The sequence below is a fragment of the Octopus bimaculoides genome, chromosome 1 (genome assembly GCF_001194135.2).
Source record: "Octopus bimaculoides isolate UCB-OBI-ISO-001 chromosome 1, ASM119413v2, whole genome shotgun sequence".
Lineage (NCBI taxonomy): Eukaryota > Metazoa > Mollusca > Cephalopoda > Octopoda > Octopodidae > Octopus > Octopus bimaculoides.
The window spans coordinates 65,984,792-65,992,784 of NC_068981.1; the positions used below are offsets into that span (position 1 = coordinate 65,984,792).

At 32.5% G+C, this 7,993-nt stretch overlaps 1 protein-coding gene across 4 annotated transcripts in view; it reads right to left on the reverse strand.

Moving 5' to 3' along the window:
• Positions 1–7,993, reverse strand: part of LOC106870766 (secernin-3) — a 274,400-nt gene that overhangs the window by 24,668 nt on the left and 241,739 nt on the right. Inside the window, exon 7 of one of the 4 annotated variants that reach the window (XR_001409568.2) lies at positions 7,630–7,672. The exons of the other annotated variants lie outside the window; for them this stretch is intronic. The gene's annotated coding sequence lies outside the window, so the exon portion shown is untranslated. The remainder of the gene's footprint in view (positions 1–7,629; positions 7,673–7,993) is intronic. 4 annotated transcript variants of the gene reach the window in all.

Sequence of the window (7,993 nt, forward strand, 5' to 3'; positions counted from 1 at the left end):
TTATATCTGTGGGTTTGCTAAATTAAGTACCAGTCAAGTACTGGACCTAATTCTTCTCATTCTCTCTCTCTCTCCCTCTCTCTCTCCCTCCCTCTCTCTCCCTCCCTCCCCCCTCTCTCTCACACACACACACCTCTGAATCAGTTATGTTGTACAACCAGACAGGTCTTGGTTGATCACTCACAGTATCTCTTTCTTCAGAAATGGAGAAGAATTCAGTGAGGGCTTAGGAACCTCTTCTCATGAAAAAAAAAAAAAAAAAACCTAGAATAACTGATATGCTACTGAAACCCTTCAAGAGTGGCCTGATGTGCAGCACTGAATGTTACAGCTAAAGTAAATGTAATATAAAAACATCCATGCATATATACATACATACACACATTACATACATGCACAGACATGCACACACACATGCACATGCACACATATATATATACACAACACATTAAATACATGTATACATATACACATGTATAATGCTTACATATACATATGTATGTATGCATTTCTGATTTCTAAGAAAGAAAGACATCTACGAATCTAATGCAATAAGGGCAGATCCTAACTGTTGTTCTGCAATCAAAACGGTTGAATAGCTTGCACGTGGTTGAAATCAATTTGACATAAAGAGAAAATGAGAGAGAAAAAGAGAGAGGAAGATAGATAGATAGATAGATAGATAGGTAGAGAAAGAAAGAAAGAAAGAGAGAGAGCAATAAACAAGATAAAATACAGGTAAGAAAATATAGACAAAATATCTGGCAAAAAGTGAAGGTTTTAATTTAAGCAATTGATAGGTATTAATAATAATTTAATCTCAATTAGGAAGATGAAATCTTCTTTGGGTTGATATATGTTTTGTATATTCCAAGAAAGAATAAAAAAGAATCAGCTTATTTCTGTCTTTCTCTGGAAGAGGTTAAGGAAATGGTGATATGTCTTAAGGACATGAAAAACTGATCCAAAAAATCTGAAATTAATATTTATTAAGATTAGTGAAAAGTTATTTTGCTTTATTCTTATTGGCATTCCGTTGAGATCAAGTGGTTTATTAGTAAGAGAGAAAAAAAAATACAATACATATATATATATATACATAACAAAATGATAATTGCAGTTATTCATTTCCAAATTTCTATCTACGAAGAAAAGGTAAAAAAAAAAAGGAAAGAAAAAAGGAAAAAGATAAAAATTTATAAAGCAATGCATTAACATGAATTGTGGTTTCTCATTGATGAGTGCTTTCTTTTTGTTTTTGAGGATACATTGACAAAATCTATGATATAAATATATATACATAAAACAGCCAATCTATGTGAGATGCAGAGAGGGCTCTTCAATTCAACTCTCTTAAAGATATTTTCTTGTATAACTGGACTCTGGACACGTCATTTAATTTCATATGACCCCCTGCATTAAACTACCAATAATATTTACCATGTGCTAGATCTGCTGGATATGTCACCTGTAATAAAGTGGAATTCCTTCTAAACTAATTGGAGCAGGAGGAAAGAGATTTATCTTCCATTCATTCAGTTTCACCAGATCAGAGACAGATAAGGTGGCGAGCAAACAGAACCCTTTGTATGCCTGGCAAAATGCTTAGTGGCATTTCACCCAGCTTTAAGTTCCGAGATCAAATTCTACCAAGGCTGATTTTGCCTTTCATCCTTTTGAGGCCAATAAAATAAGTACCAATTGAATACTGGGTTGATGCAACCAACAAGACACTTCCCCTAAAATTGCTGGCCTTGTGCCAAAATTTGAAACCAGTATCAGAGATAGGTACCATCCTTATAAACATCTGGGAGCTGTGGTAGTTATTTTTTTTACTTATTTAATTCAAGAATAGGCTAATGGACAACCAACTAAGAGGACAACTGTCCATCATATTCTACTGCCAGCATTGCATTGTGTCCATGGTTAAGACACATATCTTACAATTACCCAATCCACTAAGCTGTTGATGGATAACTCAGAGTAGAAACAGCCCAATATTGTAAGCAGTAAAAGCACTGTAACATTCTCAAGTATTTCTTTAGCTCATAGTGTTGAGTTCAACTATTCCTTTTCTTTCTCCTTCTGTCTCCTTCCACTATTTCTTAGGGGTATGACCAGAATAGGTGTTTGACTCAATTGGCATCATCTAAATATAACAATGCAACCTTAATCCCTTGACAATTATATAACATCCATTGATGGATGACTTTGATTAGGCAAACATGAATGTAATTTAGCTGCTGTGCAGACTGTTAGCGTAGTATTTTATTTGATATTAAGATTATGAATGATGGTATTATTTTTCATTTATTAAAATTTTTTTTTTTTGATTTTTGCATACTTAACATTATAAGCGACTTGCTTTATTGCTTCAAGTTGCCTTATTGAATCAAACCTGAAGGACTTTCTTATATCATAGACTTTATCAACAGTTCATCTCTTGCTCAGAACTGATGAAAAAACACAATGTTTATTAGAATACTCCATGTATAGAAACTCTGTTATTCATATGATATGATATATATAATATACATATGTTATATATGTACATACATTATATATATAAATATATATACATATAAATATATGTATGTACATGCATTTATATATATATATATATATATATATATATATATATATATATATATATATATATACATACATATATATACACATATATTACAACAAATTGTTCATATGGCAGATATAGTTCCCTCATCTTTTAAATATAAATGAGATGAGTTCTATATTGAAGGTTAAGTAAAGTACAAAAAAAAAAAGAAAAGAAAAAAGAGAAACAACAACTGAAATGATATTTGAGATAGTATTTTGGAATGGTTAATGAAATGGGAAATATGTTTAAGAATGAGAAAGCAGTTTTAGGCTCAAAACTAAGTAAGCAATTGTGATTAGTAACAATATCCAATAATGTGTCTTTTGGGTCATGAGAACAATACCGAAAATATTTGCCTTGATAACTTTTTTCTTTCTTCCTCACAAAAGGAAGTTGTGCCAATAAACAGAGCTATTGATCCCAGTATTTGATTTGTATTTATTTCATTAACCTTTTGAGTATAAAAAATAAAGTTAACCTACAGGGGATTTGAACTCGAGCATAAAGTATGTAACTTATCTCATTTTGTCCAATGTTTTGCCAATGGATGATAGATTCAGTAGTGCAGCAGATATATCTTGCAGCATTTAATTACATATCTCTATGTAATGGATAAGAATATGTCAAAAACAAAAGGCCTGTAATAGATACAGGCCATTAACGCTCAGACTGGGCCAGATAGCAAAAAATCCATTGTCCAATGAAAAGAGATGGAATCCAAGCAAAAGAGCATTGACTATATGCAATGCGTCAGTTTGAGCTAATGAATGTACAATAAAATTTTTTATAAAAGGGACAGGCAGTTGTTAATGGCATCAAAGCATTTATGAAATAGTTATACAGAATTGCGTACAAATATAATTAAACAGAAGTGGAGAGTTTAAGTACCTGGAGTTCATTATACATTTTATCCTTTCCAGATCGATAAAATATGAACCAGTCAAGTGGGTCAGTGCCCCTTAATTTGTGGTATTGTGCCCAGTAATCAATCATCAATATTATTATTATTTGTAAGGCAGTAAGCTGGCAGACTTGTGAGCATGCCAGGCAAAATGCTTAGCAGAATTTTGTCTGTCTATACGTTCTGTATTTGAATTCCAATGAGGTCAACTTTGGCTTTCATCCTTTTGGAGTTGATAAAATGAGTACCAGTTGAATACTGGGGTTGATGTAATCGATTTAATCCCTCTCCTGAAATTGCTGGCCTTGTGCCAAAATTTGAAATATTATTTTCATTTGTGAACTGGTGGTAGAGTGACTGGTTAAATACCTTGTGTATTTAGTTCTAAGTTCAGTGTCAAAATTCAATATAATAAATTCAAGTCAAGTTTTGGGCTCAGTTTAATTGACTGTTTGTGTGTGACATTGGGCATATATTCGAAATGATCAACATCATTTTTATATTTTTTTTTTTTTACTTTACAAGGATGAGCTTATGTTACTGCTTTCTCATTAATTTTTAAATTTGATTTTATGTTAAATTTTGTTGATGTTGTTGTTACTGTGTTACTTGTTTGAAGATATAAAGATGAATTAGAAGGAATACACTTAACACACTTATATCATGTCCTTTAAAGAAAATAGCTTGATAAGTTGATAGGCAAAAGGCAGCCATGGAAGTAAAGAAACAGCTTACAGCCAACATAAATGTGTGTGCGTATGTGTGTGTGTGTGCGTGCATGTTTGTGTGTGTGTGCATGTGTGTGTGCACGTGTATGCATGCGAGCGCATGCATGTGTGTGCATGAGTATGTTTGTGTATAATATGTCTATGTATGAGTGATATTTCTGAAGCAAAGTATGAAAGAATTCTTCATGCATTCACTCACACAAGCACATGTATATACACACATATACATACAAATGTAATGTAGAGCAAATATCCAGTCAGAGTAGATTTAACTCTACAAAACTGTACTGGTGGTTGCTGGGAAGGAGAAAATACTCAAAAGATGTAATTTACTGACTCTTTGACCTTTGAGATGTCAGTGAGTGAAATATAGCAATAATTGGTAGACTAAAGCAGATTCCGATTTTGGAGATGAGATACACTTGCCTGGGATAGATACCTATAGAAAGAAAATGGTTGAATTTAGTTAAAAACAAAACTAACTTGAGAGTAGGCTATTTTGAGTGTACTTTCTCAGGCTGAAATGATTTAAGACAATGTGTAACTTCATATCATCCTTGATCAAGCAGTCCTATGGCAAACAGGTAGTCAGCTAAATGACAAGGTACACAGATGTATCTTCTCAGGTTTGGTGAATATAAGAATAAAGTGGAGGGGCTGGTAAGGCTGAAAGGTTGAAAGAGAGTGACTTTGGAAAATGCTTTGCTATGTGTGTAGAATGGAAGCCTAGCCTTTGGGATGCAGTTTTGATAATGTTGAATACATAAGGTCATCATAAGAGATCCTCAGTGACATGAAGCTTAGCACCTGTAGGGAATCTGAGGATGTAGTGAAAGATAATTAATGTCCTTGATATACATTGTGATTATTTCTTGGTGTTGTTGAATGAAACAAGGTTATCATGTCCATAACAGTAAATGTTTTCAAGATATCTGTTTATTAAAGCAAGGTAAGTTTGGTGTGAAGTGACTAAGTAGCATTTGAATGATGACATCTGTATGAAGATGTTAAGGATGAGTGAAGAGTGGTCTCACTTGCATGGAAGTATATAGAATTATGATAACAGAAAGTAGATAATTAACATCGAGAAATAAGAATGTGAAGTATACTTGAGTTGGTAAGGTATGGGTTAGGGAGATTCCTGTAAATTCTCTTTGCAATATAATGTAAGTAACCTGGTAGGAAACTTCCATTGCAAGAAATGAAAAACTGATGGATCCTATAGGTAAACTACATAGTTAAAAGGTTCTTATGCTTCAAATAGTCAAGAACATGTCTTTCACTAAAGATCTCAGTAGTATGAGTTAACTGTTGATATGAAATCTCTTGTGTGGGACACAGAAAAGCAAATTTCAAGTAGAGAAGGATAAAATATCTCCCATTTCTAAGAGTTTTAGCTATTTATTGATCTCCAGCCATATCAAATGATTTATAATAGAATGCGAAGTCTCAATATTTATTCTTGACTGGGTATTAAACCAATGAAATTAGCGACTTTGATCAATAAAATGATTTGTTGTTCACATGTCTTGATTTATCATCGAGATGCTTGTGTTATTGTTGAAATATTTTATGTTTTTTTGGACCATTAACTTCAATAATATTTTTGCTTGCATTTGTATTTGCACTGTTTCAATTTTTGTTTGCATTTGTATTTGCACTGTTTCAAATTTAATATTGTCTAATTATCTTCTCATCAATGCCAAAAGAATTTTGTCCTAGTACACACAAGAAATGTGACTCCGTAATCCTCACTGAAAGCAACCTGTCAAACGGATCAAATGCTTGGAATTAAAACTGGTTAAGTGGGTAGACTGGGGTCCATTAGTATGACAAAACAGTTTCTCTAGTGTTGGGCATAAAATGAATAAATCAGATCCACTCTGCTAGTTGTTAAGGAAAGACATCTAGAAATATAATTGAATTAAACATGCACTACATCAAATACAGTTATTTCTCCCTCTCTCTCTCTCTCCCCTCCCTCCTCTCTCTATACATAAGGAAATGAGATGACAAAAGAATAAATGTTTATCTTATGGACTTTGTTAGCTTACAGCTGTTTCTGCTACAAGATGCAGTGAACTCATAGACAAGTGCCTGAGTAACACCTTATAGCTTCATTGGAGCCTATATATATATATATATATATATATATATATATATATATTCTCTGAAGCAGCTGAACCATTGCTGAGAAAAGACATATTCCATTGTCGTTTTAGTATTTGCTTGTTCCGAAGGCCACAACAATTTTCAGTTTTTGCACATTTGTGCATTTGTTCAGATAACAATGAAATAAATAAATGCACAAAAGTGAGACATTCAGCCATACATGTACCACTACACCCAGCCAACACTATCACCCCAGAATATCAAATCAGGTTTCTCCTGTAGATGACAGAATGGGAGAGAAGACAAATGCCATAATGCAAGACATTCTGGAGAGATTGAGAGTAGCGGAACCAGTAAAAGGAAATTGATATGAGTCCGAATCATAAAAAAGGTATTGTATGATGTGACACAAATAATGTTGCAATAGGAGTCATTCTGGAAATAGTTGAGGTTGCAACATGTCTTAAGAAGGATGATTGCAATTACATCAATGTTGTGGAGACAGATGTCATGCTGAATGGCATAAATCTAGCATGGAGATGCAACTGCACACTATTGAGATTCAAGCTGATTGAACTGTGATATGTGGGTGGGTAGGATCAGGGATCACTAGTCAGAAGAGAATATGACTGACAGAGGCCTCTCAACTCTCTCCCTTCCTCACCTGGCATCAGTTCCCCATTTGCTTCCAGACAGACCCCCAAGCTATTCCCTTCTGGTTGCCTGATATCTTTGAAACCAAAATAGCTACAAGAAGCTACTCAGCTAGCAGGAATAGTCATCATTGGACATAAAAGGTTAAGAAAAGGTTGTATTTGAGAATAAATTAATGAATAAAAATTGTTGTGCATATACGTAAATGTGTAAGTCAATGTGTGTGTGTGTGTGTGTGCATGTAAGGTACAAATAGTTGTATTAATGATAGCATTAGTTCTGTAATTAAAACAAATTTTCTAAGCATAATTAAATAAAAATTTGTAAGTATAAATAATAAAAATAGATAAATAAATAAATAAAAGTTGTTTGAACATAAATAACAATAATAATAAGAAGAATAACAAGAACAATAACAATAATAGTAATGAGAAATATATTTATATTCAGTTAATTGTAAAATATATTTCTGTGCATTTCCATTAGTAATGCATATGAAAAAATATGTTAAAAAGAACTTTCCAGAATAACTAGCTGAAATTTGTTAAAAGATTATTATAAATAAATGGATAAAATATGGTATTAATTGAATGATGATGGAAACATGATTGTTTTACCTTCAGTTTCTTGATTCAATCAAAAAAAACAGGATTCCCTGTTCTGTAAAATGGAAGTATTGTATTTACATAACCAGGATTCTCATTTTGCATGAGCATTGGGGGTAGGATTTAATTAAAACATTAATATTCAGGAAAATAAAACTTAAAAACCTTGGTACATAATACATTAACATTGAATCTTCTTACAAAGAGTGATGAATTTATATTAGGATTTCACTAAGTAATTGAAAAAAAAGTTAATGTATACATGCATATATATATAGACATACATACACATATATTTATACACTCATAAGCATAAACTTATATGCCTTTATATTCAAATATACATACACAATGCACTACGTGGACAGATGCACAG